Source organism: Sander lucioperca, chromosome 21, assembly GCF_008315115.2.
Source record: "Sander lucioperca isolate FBNREF2018 chromosome 21, SLUC_FBN_1.2, whole genome shotgun sequence".
Classification (NCBI taxonomy): Eukaryota; Metazoa; Chordata; class Actinopteri; order Perciformes; family Percidae; genus Sander; species Sander lucioperca.
In genome coordinates this window covers 12493575-12512088 of record NC_050193.1, presented here as the reverse complement: position 1 = coordinate 12512088, position 18514 = coordinate 12493575, and positions in this window count along the sequence as shown.

Below are 18514 nucleotides of genomic sequence, written 5' to 3'. Positions count from 1 at the left end.
CTACTACTAAAAACTACTGCTAAGAAGACACATTTCACCCTAATCTTTAAACAAAATTGAGTTTTAATGTTTAGCTGAAATTACTCAAATGTGTTTTATGTCAGCCTTCCCCAAAAATAACAGAAATAATTGGGAGCTATATGTGTCCTATGGATTTTAAAAAAAAGCCAAAATTGATCAGAAAATTCAAAAAGCTTGTGCAGCGAAACTAATGAGCTGCAGGAAATCCACAAGTCTGACAGTCCAAGACTAAATTTAGTTTCTTACAGGAGGAAATAAGAGGTGGTTTAAATAAAAGGCTCAGAATCTCACTCTTTTCAACAGCTAAATGATGTTGATAATAACATTCATTCAATTAATGGCTTTCATCATCATACATAACAATAGCAAATCAATATGCAAAATAATAATTGTGCTCATAAACTATACAACACTGCTTGAGTCCAGAGATACCTGAAGTGGTTATTTGGGTCATATAAACCTTTGTGTGAATGATGTTCGGATTCAAGGCCCATTATAATGGAAGAGACAATGGAAGATGTCTGCTTACAACCATGGCTACACTAAGAGCTAAAACGTGTTCTCTCAGCTCAAAACACCTCTGCAAATACCATTCTGCCTTTGACAGTTTTAGGCATTGCACATGTAAACAAGGCATTATGTGTATCCACAAAAAATAAGCCCCAAAAAAAGCCAAAAGTAAAAAAAACATATTTCAAAAATAAGACCTATTAATAATTCATTATATCCATTGCTCTATCCCTGGAAACGTCTTTGTATTTTGAATTGTAAATGGTTCCTTGCAGAGGTTGGGGAGATGGAGATTTAGAAAGAAAGTCTTAGAAAAAGTGCAACTTTGCAACATTCAATATTTGCTCTCAGTGTTTGATGAGAGGTGCTCTCACAGAGCTGCCTAAACTCTCACTGAAGATGCTGTGAGTACTCTCTCCTTTTTTGTTTCTCACACATCCATCATGGAATGAAATGTCAGATAGAAGAGGAGAAGGTTACAACCTAGCTACTTCAGAGGCCACTGAGAATAAGGAGGTCATGGGGTAACCACTGTTAAGGCAGTAACCTAGGTGTGTCTGTAAAAGGTGGTAAGGTCTGCAGCAGCTTACCTCTATGGGATTTTAGGGATTGGAAATCTCTATATGAATATTAGCATTAACTATTAGCACCAACATCACCACATTCAATTCTCACTATATTAAATGCCTGTAAGCCATTTTATTTGATGAATATTGAATGTCCATGTGCTTACATTACTTATTACCAAGACATTAGTCTGGCTCATCGGGTATAAAGTGTTGGGATGAATCCTGACATCACACGCCGGATGTCAGGCATTTTCCCTCCCCTTCCACTATTTCCGCTATCTTTTTTTGCAAGGGCACTGTTGCTGCATCCGGGACTTGGCGCCGCCGAAAAAATTGTGATTGGTTTAAAGAAATGCAAACAAGCCATTGCATTGTTTTTCCCCTATCCCAGAATTGCTAAGCGGTGAGCCAGACCATGTTCCAGCACTGACACAGCACTGTGGAGATAGGTCTAGCAATGCACCGAAAGACTGACGTTAATGGCTTAAAAAGAACACAAAGGTTATGTGGCAGCCTGTTCTCATGAACCATTCGTTCAAAGGGTAACAAAAAGTTAAGCACTGTAATTTATAAGCATTCCACGCGGCTGGCTGCATAGTGAGGAGGTCGGGGTAGATGGGTGGGAATTAACATACAGGACTTTCAAGCCAGACAGTGGAGTTCGCTTCCCGGGGAAAACTAAAGTCTTTCACCCAGGAAATGCATGTTCCTTAAAGAGTGTTTTAATCCAAAACACAATCTTTTTCCTAATCTTAACTGGTCGTTTTGGTGCCTAATTTTAACTTTCGTAGTGCAAAACGGTCATATTTTGTGACTAAATTTAACCGTAATATCCGCCAAAAAGACCTCCAGCTTGCGGTGCTTTGTACCCGTCTCAAAGTCACCTATTTTCTGGTAACTGAACCACCAACTACCGCTGATACAACGGAGGTCTGTAGCCAGCGTCACGAAGCTCTGTAGCGGCTTTAACAACTAGCAACTGCCACTCTGCGTCATGGAGCTCGTAGCCAGCCGGTGTCACGGACCACCCGGCGTCACGTGACCAGCCAGCAGTCTCCTAATTTCGTAGGATATCATACGTTTTGGTGTGCATACATTTTCGTACGATATCATACAGACCCGTTCATGAGAATGCGTTGCATGGGAAGTGGTGCTAAAAATATCTCCAACCCTTTAATGATCCAGGATCAGTGGCTGTATTCACTGATCAAGTCATCTTTGTTCTGGCAGACTACTCTGCATCGTGTTCTTTTGTTCTCTACTCTTTGTCCATTCACTGTGGACATGGTCATTGCCAGCAATCTGCTGTTGGAGCATTCTGTTGGACTTCTGCTTGAAGCAGACAAAAACATCTTACCATGTTTTTGAGAAAATTATTATTATTATTTTAGGGGAAGAAAAAATTGATGTATAAAATATATTCATTAATGCTGACCTTGAATTATTATATTTATATATATATATATATATATATATATATATATATATATATATAATAATATTGCAACCACACAGACTTACTACTCCTACTTTGCTGGAGAGAGTGCAGATTAACAGTATCTAGCTCTGATGTTCTGTCTAACAAACAAGTACATCACTGCAGCTGCTGCTGGTAAAGATTTAAAAGCCTTCCATGGCACCCTGTAATTACTCTTAATATTATGTGTCATCCTAACTCTGGCATTAAAAGCACGTCAGGAATGACCCTCTACAGTAATACTGTAAAACTATTAACACTCATTTGAATGTCTCTTTATCTCTCCTTTCCACCCTCTTTTACTTTTTTAAACATCCCCTATCCCATAATCCTTTCTTATCTCTCTTTAGTTCATCACTCGTGGCATGGTCTCCTCTCATACGCTCTGCTGTTCAGCAAAGTGCAGCTAGTCAGTTTGTCTGTTTTCATCCAATTTATATGCAGTGAAATATCTCAACATCTACCAGATGGATTGGCACAACATAGTGTACAGACAGTCAATGTTTCAAGATAATATATCCTCAATCACGCACACATTTTCATTTTCCCATCAACGTCATCTGTACTTTGTGTTTAGTGCTAATTAGCAGATGTTAGCATACCGACCCGGTGTCGGGTTGGATCGGGAACGACAATGGTCGGGCGCGACATTCTATCCTTTTATCCCGTGTAGTGTGTTATAATGGACGACAGCCGTAGCCACATCTGGAGCGCCTTACAATGTCCCGACAGAAAGACTATTTTGTTTGAATGTTTTTTTGCTTATCACAACTTCTTCCCTCACGTCCGTGACTTTGACCAATAGGAGCACAGAGCGCTCTTCCACGCACAACTGTAAACATGGCATGGCATCTAAAGAGGAATGATGTTATTGGTGCTATGAGGTGGAACTGTGAAACTGAGGAAATGTCACAGTCTGTCAGACTGGGTGCAAACAGGGGACTCAGAATGCAGGGCTCAGACACGCAGTAAAAGACAAAAAAGGGGATTTATTGTACAAAAGCGGAACAAAGATCAGGCAACGGTTTCCACAAATCACAAGGCAGAGGCTGGGTCGAAAACAGGCAGCGGTTAAAGCAGTAAATCTGGGGACTGTATCCAAAAACACTAGGCAGAGACTTTGGTCAAAAAAACAGGCAGAATGGTCAGAACAAAGGAAAAGGCTGGAATGCTAGACACAAGGGTAGACAAATTGGCACTGAACAAAGGGAAAAGGAGTGTATATATACATGACGGAGGAGGGGAGACAATAAGGTGCAGGACATTAGGGCAGGGTAGGTAATCACACAAGGCAGGAAGGCAGACAGAGACCGGAAGGAACGGAACAACAGAAACAAACCGTGAGTATCAAAACAAAACAGGAAGTAAGCAAAATAAGATGATGAATGTGAAAGAAACTGAAAACATGATCTAGGAGCGGGAGCTGGGCGTGACACAGTCGTGTTTTTTCCTTTTTGTAGGCTTTTACAAACATCAGCCAGCATCATACGCCATTGTTTGTTTACATTCTTGTTCTTGGAAGTCAGTTCCTAGCACCTCATTTCCAATTGCATTACATGTGTCGTAAGAGACGGTAAGCTCTGATTGGTCAGGGACCATCATATATTCTGTCATGTCTCTCGGCCAAGTCACAGCAAGAATAAATTAATCCATAATCGACTAATCTGGCACAAAAATATTTGGTAGTCTGAACTCGGCATAACACGCTTAACTAAGATAGGGAAGTTGGTAAATATTATCAACTTTTTGCGTTTCAGCAAGAAGGAAGTGCTCCGACTACAATTTCTTGTCTTTCAGCTTCTCATCTGCACAGGAAGTAGCATTGTGTAGATTGTTGTGCTTGTGATCACCTTGCGCCTACATTTTAGCAAATATCTATGCAGTTTTATAATGGCGCATACAGCAGAGCTGGAAGACACTATCAGTTCTCTCTACCAGAATGCACGGTGACCAGTCAGAATGTTTGCATTTCTGTTTGATTATGTGTTTCTAACAATATGATATCATAACAGAAGTTGTCTAAATGAGGCCGTAAATGAGGAACTTGTTTTGGTGGAACGTGTACGTTCAAAGGTTGTTTTAGTCGTGCAACAGAAGCCTTGGACAGATAGTCTAGCTAACTGTCTGGATTTACCCTGCAGAGATCTGAGGAGCAGTTAACCATAGTCCTCATAAATCCACCGGAGTTTAAATTACATCCGAAAAAGGACATCTGAAAAGAAAACGTCCAGTGGAATTTTCGGCAGAACGAGAGCAATCCCGGAAGTGGAATGTCGTGGCTATAGACTAAATGTAGGCCAACTAAAACGTAACATTATATTCTGCTGTTTTTCAGTGCACCTAATTACATGTGCACACGCCTCTAAATAAATTACCATCAAAGTGGTTTTACCCTCTAATGTAAATGTGTGACTATCTTGTACATGACAAATGCTCAAGGTAGGTGTTGCTTTTCTATAATAATAGCAGATAGAATAGAATAGAATTCTTTATTGTCATTGTACAGGATACAATGAAATTGGATGGCAATCCTCTTGGTGCTTTGCAAATAAATAAAATAGAATTTAAAAACACCTTCCTCCCACATACTCCACATACCACAATTTTCCAGTGCATACATAAAACAATGAGGTAGCATGGATGGTAAGTGAGTGCTTACATGCTTACAGTGCATACAGTTTGACACTCAGAGGGGCTCAGTCCCTAAGTCCTGGTGTGGTGGTGCCAGTTGTTGCAGATGGTGTGTGAAGGTGACTGGCAGTGTTCAGTGTCCGTATTGCAGTGGGGTAAAAACAGTTTTTGAGTCTATTTGTTCAGGATTTGATGGACATGCAGTGTTTGCCAGAGGGCAACAGTGCAAACAAATGATGTCCGGGGTGTGAGGGGTCGCTGTTCCATTAGATCAGTTAGGCTGCAAGTCAGTCATACGATTTTAAAATATATTACTAAGAATTGTACAACCACAGACACCTGGAATGGTTAAAATGACTCTCTAATGCCAAGGCAACTACCATTGCTCCATACAGCTGTGTCACTTCATTCATACTAATTACAATAAGCAAGAATAGCAGCTTTAATTATACAGCTCTAGACCATCTTAAAGATAATTATCATGCATTTTATTGTAATTACCTCTGATAATCAAAGAAAAGTCCTGCTGCTGCTGACAACAGTGCAACAAAGGGATTAACTAGCAGCGGCAGTGCTTGAATACAAAGATGTCATGAAATAGAGCTGAGGTGTCCTAACAACATTCTACAAATGAACAACACTTACTCACATGGCTACTCCAACCAATCAGGCTCATTGAAAATCTGTTGACGGGGCCTCTGCATTTTTTATGTAGAGTGAGCATTCAGTATTCTGCCAGATGTTTTATTCATTGTGCTTAAATATAAATGGCATGTAATGAATGCTGAATATGTTTTCGGACGTAGTTGGTCCATTGATTATGCAAGAGTAACGTGTGTGTGTGTGTGTGTGTGTTCTTTGCTACATTTGATTCAGTTCAGTGTGTATGCACATGTTATCCTGTTGTGTGTGCAAGTGCATGCATGGATACGTTAATTTATATATATACTATCTCTGTGTGTGCCTTTCAACAATTCTGCTTTAACTGTGATTCTGACTCAAGTCTGTATTGATGCTGGCAATCAGGGGCAGGCCCAGTATCCTAAGCCCTGTCTATAATTTAGTATGTATGGCTAAGTATGTAAGGGTCAGAAATAAAGGCATATAATGTGCGTAACTTTCATGCAGGAGATTAGACTTTGTGTCCGTCGCATACCTGCCATATACTGATTTATTTACCATAACCATGGTTGTGGTAAATATGCTAAAATTCTAGTGGAACAGTAGTACAGGATGAGTACTGCTGTGATGAGTCACAAGCCTGTGACTGGGAATGAGAATGTTACGGTGGCCGACAGGGGCAGACGCCCTGCAACTTAAGAAAACACACACAAATAGACAAAACACAAGCAAATTAAGAAAACAACTTCATTAATTTGACAACACATGTGCAGCATTCAGCAAACGTGCTGCAAATGCACACAACACAACCAAATACTTAAACGCACTGCAAATAAAAAACGATGCAAAAAGAAAAGCACGCAAACCCCGAAAAAAGAAGCGATGCAAAAAGAAAAACAACTTCATTAATTTGACAACACATGTGTAGCATTCAGCAAACGCACTGCAAATACACACAACACAACCAAATAGATAAACGCACTGCAAATACACACAACACAACCAAATAGATAAACGCACTGCAAACACACACAACACAACCAAACAGATAAATGTGCTGCAAATATGAAACGATGCAAAAGGAAAAGCACACAAACCCAGAAAACAAATGCAACAAAAAAACGCTGCATCCAGATTACACAACGGAAGTTCTCCAGACCCCTAGAGGGAGCAGCTAAGTGGAACAGCTGGATTTTCGACCCCACGGGGAGAGAGCGCTCTGCCTTTTTATTAGAGTCGGGTATGGCTGCAGCCTGGAGAACTCCATAGACTGTATATTAAATTCATATTATTATTATTATTATTATTATTATTATTAATAACATAATATATTAATAATATACAGTCTATGCTCCAGTCTCATGCCCTCCCGGCTGGTGTCGTCCCCGAGCTTCTGTTTTTCAAAATAAAAGCTCGCATGTGGTCCCTATGTCTTCGTACTTTGGTGTGTTGGATGTTTGTGAACTAAACAGTACGGCAATCATGCTAATAAATACAATAACTTTTTCAGCAGATGTCTTACTTACAACACGATGGAGTTAGCAAAGCAGTTTTGTGTTTATATGTGCGAGCGGGATTTATTCAGTTTGATAAATCCCACGGTAAATCGGCTGGTTTACTAAACAGGGAGGGACTATAAATCCTGTCTGTTTTTTGTATTTCAAGAGCGAATTGCTCCACAATATGAATACAGATTAATCACTTATTTTGTTGGTAACCGTTGTTGTATAATCACAATATTACACTTGAGGAGGCCTATACTTCAGTAATGCGCCTTTCGGACCTCGAAATTAAACCCTCTCATGTGGCTTAAACAAACGTCAACGTTAAACGCTGATGCAGTTTTAAATGTTTTATCACCACGAGTTTACAGACGTCTCTGCTGATTGAGTATCACCTGTGACCTGAGCCAAGACACACCCACCAAACGAGAGAAAACATATCTCAAACATAGACTTAATATTTACAGTCTATGCAGTTGGTCTCTCTCTCTCTCTATCTCTCTCTCTCTCTCTCTCTCTCTCTCTCTCTCTCTCTCTCTCTCTCTCTCTCTCTCTCTCTCTCTCTCTCCCTCCCCATGGGGTCGAAAATCCAGCTGTTCCACTAGCTGCTCTCTCTAGAGGTCTGGAGAACTTCCGTTGTGTAATCTGGATGCTGTGTTTTTTTTGATGCATTTGTTTTCTGGCTTTGTGTGCTTTTCTTTTTGCATCGTTTCATATTTGCAGCGCGTTTATGTATTTGGTTGTGTTGTGTGTATTTGCAGTGCGTTTATGTATTTGGTTGTGTTGTGTGCATTTGCAGCGCGTTTGCTGAATGCTGCGCATGTGTTGTCAAATTAATGAAGTTGTTTTCTTAATTTGCTTGTGTTTTGTCTATTTACGTGTGTTTTCTTAAGTTGCAGGGCGTCTGCCCCTGTCGGCCACCGTAGAATGTGCTATTTGCAACATATTCTCACTCCCAACTCATCACATACGGCTACTTGGTCAGGTCCCCTCGGCGTCATCTATCAACATGCAGGATATGGTTAGGTTAAGGCAACACAACTACTTGGTTAGGTTTAGGAAAATATTGTGGTTTGGGTTGAAATAAGTTTGTTACGTAACTTGACACGTGACATAAGTTAAGTACGTTATGTAAGTAACTTAACTTAGGGAGGTTACGTACGTAACTTAAGTTAAAATAAGTCAACTTTAACACAGTCTCCTGAGTGAAAGTCCTGTGTTTGTTCGACCCGTCCCTCCACCCCCAACCTTCTGCCTAGGCGGACTTAATCGCTCTTTATACTCGCTCATCTCTCAGCACCATGGTCGAGCAGTTGAAAGCCTGATGCATCTCATACAGCGGTTAAAGGTGGCCATGTGTGTCTGTATCAGATGCTGAGGGCCACTGACCATCTGCCGTATTTGACAAGTTTGGAATGAAGAACGGGTTATTTGACATGCATGGACGGTGCATGCTGTTTATCCAGGCATCATTTTCTGAGTTCCAGCATGTCTGTGTGCGTTAGAATTGTTTGCAGGTGGCTCTGATAGCAAGACAAGTATTTAATAAGGTACTTGACAACCCTCAAAATGCCTGCCGTTACGTTTTGAGAGAATTAAAGCATCAACCCCTCTGAACTCCTCGGCTTCCTACCTTTCTGAAAAAATAAAACGCTTGGTGAATTCCCTGGTGGGTGTGAGAGAAGATGAGGATCACAAAAGGTATGAATGAAAGAGAGAGGACTACAGTATGAGTCAGCATGCTGCATGTGGGTGTTTGTGTGTGGTTGGAGACCTGTTCACCCCCGGCTTCAGTGACATTATTGTTCTGCAGTGATCCATCAGATTCGAAGGCCAAATAACTGCAATCACACTCTGTCAATGCAAACACAGTTGCTTTATTATAGCCACAGAATATCAGCAAGCACATAAAAAACACACATACACAAACATATATCAGGAACTCAGAGCTGTTAACTCAAGCGTAGTGATGCCAGACCTCAGCTCAGCCCCTAAACAACCCAGGCTGAAAAACACCAGGCCCTAAGTAATCATTAAAAGCCATTCACATACCCAGGAGCTTTGCTTGAAACCTTGTTTATGTTTAGCCAGTAGGCCTATAGGAGCTGTCACTGTTACAGCTATGCACTCGCAGGCCATTAGCAAAGGCAAACATATAATTGTACCTGTGGGATCCTTAACAAGCAATGGAATCTCAATACTGGCTCTCAGGACTGAGAAAACACTAGATCAATACTACAGAAGTCCCTTTCCGACTGGAGAGATTTTTGCAGTTCCTAGAACATAACGTTCCTAGAACCCTTGTTTTCTCTTGTTCCGACTGGACCAATTTGGGGATTATTAAGTTCCTCTGACTGCAGTTCCTGTAACTCTTTCAGCTCCTACTTCAGGGCAGGGTCTTTTCCCTTTTCCGCATGGGAACCCTTAGTGACCTAGCAACATCTGAAACACAAACAGTACATATTCTTCACTGTCTGTTGCAATTCGCCTACGTAGGCCTCCTCCATGCTGGTTTGTTCAATTCAATTCAATTTTATTTATAGTATCAAATCATAACAAGAGTTATCTCGAGACACTTTACAGATAGAGTAGGTCTAGACCAAACTCTGTACTTTACGAAGCCCCAATTATTACAGTGGTTGCCTCAAGAGCAAGCATTAGCAGTAGCTATTGCGACAGTGGCAAGGAAAAACTCCCTTTTTTTTGTTAGGAAGAAACCTCGGACAGACCCAGACTCTTGGTAGGCGGTGTCTGACGGCACCAGTTGGGGGAGTGGTGAATGGTGGCAATAATAGTCATAATAAAGATAGTGAAGCAGTGATCACAATGGTAGTCATAGTAGTTCATGTCATAGTAGGGCACAGCAGGGCGTTACGGGGTGTAGTGTGGCACAGCAGCCTGGGTGGACGCGGTTGGACGCGGCAGGACGCAGTCGGACACTGCGGGGAAATGCAGAGCGTAGCAGGGTGTAGTAAGTCCATAGCGTCAGCTGCACCCAGGACCCCGGTGTAGGTGCCACCCAATTCCAAGGCGATGTTCTGGGTGAAGAAGAAGCAAAGGGACTCCGGGGAGAAAACTCCCCAGAGATAGGTTAGTAACAGGCATTTCTGGGACTAAGATGCACACAAAAGGAGACAAGTGAAAAGAGGGAAGAGGGAGCGGCTCATTGTGTCCTTGGAAGGAGCTTCCCACAGCAGTCTAGAGTTATAATAGTATAACTAAGAGAGGCAGGCTAAAGAGAGGGGCCCTGGACCGGGCTCGTACTCTCCCCTGCCGGAACGGGCTTGTACTTCCTGCCTCCCTCTACTCTACTCTACTATGCTGCAACTCCTCACTCCCTAACTATAAGCTTTATCAAAGATGATGGTTTTCAGTTTATTCTTAAATGTGGCGACGGTGTCAGCCCCCCGAACCCAAGTTGGGAGCTGGTTCCACAGGAGAGGAGCCTGGTAGCTGAAGGCTCTGGCTCCCATTCTACTTTTAGAGACTCTAGGAACCACAAGTAGCTCTGAGTTCTGGGAGCGTAGTGCTCTAGTGGGACAATAAGGTACTAAAAGCTCTTCTATGTATGATGGTGCTTGACCATTTAGTGCTTTGTAGGTCAGGAGAAGGATTTTAAATTCAATCCTGGATTTTACAGGAAGCCAATGCAGAGAAGCTAATACAGGAGAAATGTGATCTCTTTTGTTAGTTCTTGTCAGAACACGTGCTGCAGCATTCTGGATCAGCTGGAGGGTCTTGAGGGACTTATTTGAGCAGCCTGATAGTAAAGAATTACAGTAGTCCAGCCGGGAAGTTACGAATGCATGGACTAGTTTTTCAGCATCGTTTTGAGACAGGATGTTCCTGATTTTGGCAATGTTACGAAGATGGAAAAAGGCTGTTCTTGAGGTTTGTTTTAAGTGGGCGTTAAAGGATAGATCCTGGTCAAAAATGACTCCTAGATTTCTGACAGTAGTGCTGGAGGCCAGGGCAATACCATCTAGGGTAGCTATATATTTAGATAATGAAGTTCGGTGGTGCTTGGGTCCCAGCACAATAACTTCCGTTTTGTTTGAGTTCAACATCAGAAAATTGTGGGTCAAAATTGTTGTTGTATGTGGCGCTAAAGTCAAGTGACGACGCTATAAAGACCGTTGCCGTGCTTGCGTCATTCCCTTACCCCTCCTACCAGTTCCTATGGCCACTTGGCCAGTGCGAATGCAAATGGAAAAAAACGGTTTTGGGGGAGAGTAGTTAGTAGAACTGTTTAGAAGTGGACTGTTCCTATAACTATTTTCCTGTAACTACTTGGTCGGAAAGAGGCTATAGCCTAACACATGTATCCACTACTGTAGCACCACTCCATACTGTATGACAACCTCTTTGATGCCCAGAGAAACCGTCTTGGCAGTGAATACGCCTCTTAACACCAGTAACATCTTAAATTAGGTATAAATAAACCAAACACTAAAACATTTTTTTATCCTAAAGTAAGTCTTTAATACACATTCACTTAAGTACTATATTACACACTAATATATGTGTAATTGTGCTTTCAAATCTCTCTTTAAAGACTCTTTTTGAGCTAGTCTGCACAGAAGTGTTTAACATGCCTTAACAGAAAAGCAAACCATTCAAACAGAGAAAAAGGTTTTTCCTTGTTAATTCGATGATTTGCATTACAGTAAAATTTGTTCCCAATATTTGCATGACTTTTTCCCTTCCTTTTCACACACTGTAGCTTTTATGATTTGGCCTTTATTGGATTTTCTCTCAGGCATAAAAAAAAAGCTTTACAGTAGCAATGGATGCTCTATTTTTTCATAACATAGCCCACATGCACTACATGTACAGTTGTCGCTTAGTAAATTGAAAATATGGTGAGGTTTTGTCAGGGCCTGGGTATCAATCATAGGTGTGATTGGCAAAGGATAAAAAAGCAGGAAAATACCATGACGCAGCAACAGAACATTCGTCCTTATGCCTCATTTGAAATAAGACAATGCTGTTGCAAAAGAATACAAACGGCAACATCAAGAATGAAGAACGCAGACATGATGATGGCGTCATTCACGTGCATATTAAGTAGCCACATGCATCTGTTTTGGTCTTATACTGTAATACAGCCACAGGTTTACCACTCCAGAGGAGAGGATGGTTCATTTAGACAGCAGCTAAGTTTACAAGAGTTTGTCCAAAATTCAAGATTCGTTGCAAACTAAGATAAACAGTTAGACTACAAACTGACATCTTTCATTTTAGCTTGTTTGTAAAAAGTCGCTATTTGCATTCTTACCAGTGTATCTTGATTGGTTGGAAATGAATGCAAAGAAAGTTACTTTATGAACTTCACTTTAAGATTTGTAATTGTTTATTATTTATTTACTGTAAACAAAAGAAAAATGTGTGAATCTGTCATTATTGCACAATTCCTACAAGTACCTAACCTAACTGAGATGTAACACTAACACTTTGCTTATACAGTACAAACAAAATGGTCCAAAAACCGGTTGCCACAGCAGGACATTTGTAACCTTTACGTTTTTCTAATAAGGAATGTAACAATTCTCCTGGACAGAAAAGGGAGTGGACAATGTCCCAAATGACAAAAACAGTAAAAAAAAAACGATACAAACAACTCAGTCCTAAAACTGTATGCTGATATACATAGTCAATATAGTGTGCAGTAACTGCTAAATAATGTTGATTACTCACTGACGTCCAGTGATCACCGGTTAATGAGACAGCGTTTGCAGCACTTTGCAGCAGTTCCAGTTGGGCTGCTTTCTCCGTGTCGTACAGGCTGTGTATGCGTGAAACTACTGTCCCCCTCGACAACTTTTTAAAAGTAAACTTTCCATTCAGAATCTTATTGGCATCCATTTCGGCGTCTCGTGCTCGCCATCCACTCAAAACTTAACGTTAGCCTACTACTCTTTGGCCGGCTCGCAAGCCCAAACAAGTGTGTGCGGCATGCCTGTTGTTTTGTTTCCGGTCTAGCTAGATTCGGTGTGGTGTTGTAGTTTATCTAACGTTACTAGTTGTTGCAACAGCATGTGAAAAAAACTACTAAGTTTGCTAGGCCAAAAAGAACGTTAATCTCGCGATAAAAAAATTGACGCCGTTAAAATGGGTTTGCGTTAACGCCGTTAATAACGCGTTTAACTGACAGCACTAGTGTTGACCTTTCATTTGATCCTGTTTGCTTGCTTCACCGTTGCCATCCTCTTGAACAACATTAAACACAACATATAGTTCCTGAGTGGTTTCATCTACCCTGTTCAACATGTTGAAGCTCCCCGGTGGCACGGTAGCGCTGTAGCTGGCCGGTGAGGGCTGCTTGAAGGCGCCGTCCACACGCTGCTGCCGTAAAACTGGACACAGCAACGTAAGTGCCGCTGCGGCGACATCGGGTCCTCTTCCAGCATTGCTGGAGGACAACAGGCATCTACAAAAACGGTGCTGTACAAAAACGTAATTATAGTTCACCTCAAACTTTTTATTTTTGTATTTATTTAATTTGTATTATTTCTTCCCCAAGCTCATAAAATAAATTTGGGTCGCACATAAATTGACAGGGTCGGTCGGAAACCAGAACCAAAAAAAAATGTGTTATGCCTCATGCATTTTTATATGTGCAGTCAAGTAAACTAACACACTCACAACAGACCACTACTGCCACATCCTCTGAGCTCATTTGGCACTGTGTTCTCTATCTGATTACATTAATCCCACATGGGTTATCGTTCTGTCAAACATCCTCCAGCTAAAGGCTGCAGTTGGTCAATTACATTGTTCGTGTGTGTTTAAGTGTGTGTGTGTGTGTCTGTAAACACAATGCACAAATGAATGCAGAGAGATTTGTATCTGTAAATGCGTATCTGTACCATGCCTCTAATTTGTAAGTCGTATTTCATCATTTGTAAATCAACTTCATTGTTAGCTTAATGGGAAGTATGTATGTTTACATATTATGAAAATGTTGGCCACTTTGTCTGTGTCAGCATTATTTCATATATACTGTATGGTAGTGTGAGATATCCACATTTTAATGTACATGGCCACAGGACACAAATTGGGCCATGCAATGTGCAAGGAGAAATTGTCTGTGGACTGTTGATTGTTGATGAGCTACTTTTTTATTTTTTATGCTGCTATGGAATACAAATGCATGAATTCAATGTGTATTGTTTTTGTTGCTAGTGTGGGTATTATGTATATGGATGGATAATTTTATTTTGTATAGCCAGTTTATTGTCTTTCCTGGTGGTGGTGGTGGTGTGTGTGTGTGTGTGTGTGTGTGTGTGTGTGTGTGTGTATGTGTGTGTGTGTGTGTGTGTGTGTGAGTTCTTGTTTAACTACATTCATGGGGTTCAAAAACCGGGAATACAGTATACTTGTGGGGTCCGGACAGCTTTGTGGGGCCAAAATGCTGGACCCCACAAGTTTAAAGGGCTGTTTGAGGGTTAAGACTTGGTTTTAGGATTAGGGTTAGAATTAGGTTATGGTTAGGGTGAGGGTAAGGGTTAAAGTTAGGCATTTAGTTGTGATGGTTAAGGTTAGGGTAAGGGGCTATAAAAACTATCATTATTTCAATGACGGGTCCCCACAAAGATAGTGCCATGCACTGTGTGTGTGTGTGTGTGTGTGTGTGTGTGTGTGTGTGTGTGTGTGTGTGTGTGTGTGTGTGTGTCACAATCACATATTGTACCTGCTTGGCTGAGTCATGCTGCTACAACAGGCCATGTCTACATTAAAAGAGATAAAATTGAAAACAAAAACGTTCCTCTCCGTCAGTCTTTGGCTCCATCCAAACTGCTGGAATTTTCCCCAACCCGCTCTTAACACCGGATTAAGTTAATTGACACACACACAATAAAACAAAAAGTGCTGCAGCCAATGCCACATTGTTGAAAACCTGGAATAACTCCTACAGTATTACAGCCTGGCTAATGGGGCTCAGGTAAAGCTACTGTAGGTGGACCAATCATCTGCTTTATTGGAACAAAAATGATTTCAGAAACATTCATTAAAAACATACAGCAAGGTTTGGAAGTGGAAGGTGTCTCCCCCCCAGCCAAGCACGACGCTGAATAAGAAAAGCCAATAAAAAAAATAATAGCACAGCTGATCCCCCTCCTTACAACCAAACACACCACAAAGATTGATGCCTGAGAGGAAACCGCCCTCCAGAAAGCCAGGAAGACCCAAGAACAGCTGGTCAGTCGAAGCAGAACTCAAGGAAACATCATCCTGAAAGGAAGAAGACAAGACTACCCAACCAGCTAGATAATGTTCATGAATGACCTATGCTCCCCAAAGAGAAAATAGGTTAAATGAATGGGGAATTTACAGTACAAAATTGTCATTTTAGATCAAAATGATCATTTACACGATTCGTCCAAACGGCCCCATTAATCTATTATTACAGTTTTGGTCATCATGGAGGCATGCGAGAAAAAACTGTTTTTTATGCAGACTAACAGATATGTAAGAACTCATCTTAGAACCAGCAGTGTGTTCTCAACTTAAAATGATGTATTCATTAATTGAGAGTTCAAATGCTCACTTTATTAGATAGATAGATAGATAGATAGATAGATAGATAGATAGATAGATAGATAGATAGATAGATAGATAGATACTTTATTGATCCCCAAGGGGAAATTCAAGGTTCCAGTAGCTTAAGACATCACACACAACATACACATACATCATAAACAGGATGATAAAATAACAAATAACACAAAAACAAACAAATCCACGTGGATAATGTGGACAACAAAAGAAAAGATACTAATACATTAATTAGAAGTTAGTTCCTGATTTGTTCTTTAGTTTTTCATGATTTTGTAAAGGCCTCTAGATTTGCATGGGCTGATTAAACCTCTCTGTCCTAATGTTCCCTTTTGCATTGGGACTAACCTTTACCTCTCTCGCCCTGCCGGGATAACCTTCCCAGAAGGCTGTGCACCATCAGCCCACCGCCAGGCCTGTCATGCTCCATTTGGAGCTCATCACGCTATGAACCCCAGCTGACAGGCTGTCGTTGCCACAGACCTTGCTGTCCTCTTAGTGGGACACAAAGGTGTTTAAAACATATGCCTTTTTTTCTACCATGTTCTCTTTCAGAATCATGGAAAATAACACAAACAGCAGTTTAAATTTGTGTGTCAGCTATTTCTAACTAAATCCTTTTGTTTTTAAAACCCAGTTATACTTAACAATTAATCAGATAAAAGCCAACCAAGGTAGAGCTGCATTCACAGACCTTTTATTGAATAAAATGAGATATTCATTAAGTTTTGCAATGAATTGCCTTTTTTATCCCATTTATTTATATTTGAAGTTATTACAGTTTTAGATTTTCTCATTACATTGTCTTAATATTTCATAGAGATGCTCAATAAGAATAATCAAACACCTTGGGGAATGTGTGTTTCATAAACGACTTCCTCGGGTTTCAAAACATTTAAGAACTTGTCTTCTTCCTTGGAACCAACAAATTACTTCTCTTTACATTTTCTGTTTTAGGACCTTTTAAATACTTAGAATAGCAAGTTAATAGATTGCTTTAAGTTATTTAAAATTAGATTTGGTTGTGAGAACCTCACTGTAAGTGTTTTAAATAATTGTTGCAAAGATTACTCATCACTGTCAACTATGGTTATGGTGACATACTTTCCCAATGGCAGATTAGATGACACAAAGTCCCACGTACGTAAAGCACCTTTCACCCTATTGTGGCCTAAGGCAGCATTATATATACTGTTCTCAAGGTTCTACCAGGGAAGAGACATTAAAATTTCAGAGACGAATAACTTCTCAGAGTGCCCACATCAATATTTAATGTGCTCTATTTCTCCGTACGAGACCAGTGTGCGTGCACTTGTGTGTCTGTGTGTGTGTGTGTGTGTGTGTGTGTGTGTGTGTGTGTGTGTGTGTGTGTGTGTGTGTGTGTGTGTGCAGACTGTAATTACCTCGCTGCTGCAAAAACACTAATAGAGGAAGAGAGGGAATGAGAGTGAGGAGTATAAAAAAAGGGCAGAGTGGGGGGGATACAAAAAGTCAGACTACTCAGTAAAACATGATTATGATAATTTACACTGTTGAAGGGGCATTGTAAAGGTTTCAACTTCCTTGCACTGTAATTAGCATGTGTGCAAGAAGCATGTGTGCACCCGTGGGTGTTCATACACACACACAAATATAAGGCTCTCTCGTTCTCTCTCTCTGACAACGTGTTTCACACACATTACAAGTAGTCAAAGGACAAAGTGATGCCAGTCATCCAAACGCGTATTGTCACACTCGAACCACAGATTATGTGTGAATTTGAAATCTATTTACACATCAAGTGATTTGTGTTTGAGTTGGCCTCAAGACACAATGTAGCTGAGTTCAAGGAGTGAGTTAGAAGTGTTTGTATTTTAATTTTAGATCAATAACACACAAAAGCAGGAAGAAAGTCACCCACACATCATCAACATCATCTGAAAAGACTGACAGTGATGATGCACAAATCTGTAAGAATCAATATATTTTGCCATTATGGATTTGGAATGTCTTTATTGCTGACTGTATATAGCAATATACAACATGTGGTAAAAAAACACCTACTGTAGTACTTTTACATGCAGACCAATACCACAGTTGAATAATCAGCTTCAGACAATAGTTTCATAACATTTGCACAGTTTAAAGTAAGAAGGGTGCTCATAAATGACTCAATGCCATCATATGGAGATCATGCTTATTTTTTATTGCAACCTGTTATATGAAATGATAAAACCATAGAAGAACTACTTTCTTTAGTACAGACTCCATCCATGTGGTCGTACGTGTCATGTCTAGGGACGTACGTACTATAGTATATATATTCTGCTGTTACATATGCAGTAGTATAGGCCCTCTGTCGAGACAGGATAATTAAGTCAAGGAGGAAGGCTCTATTCACACAATAGATCACTGTGGATTTGAATTTACACATTTTATGACCTGAAGTAATTGTTTACCAAGCATTTACAGGGGGGATGAAAGATGACACAATCCTCACAGGCAAAGGTCCAGTCCACAAAAAGTGGTGACATGGACATTTTGTATGGGTTTTAAATCATTTAGATATTCTTCTTAAAATTAAATTACCCCATCTATCTCCTATAAAATCAACCAGGTCTAAATACAGCTTCACTTACAAAGAT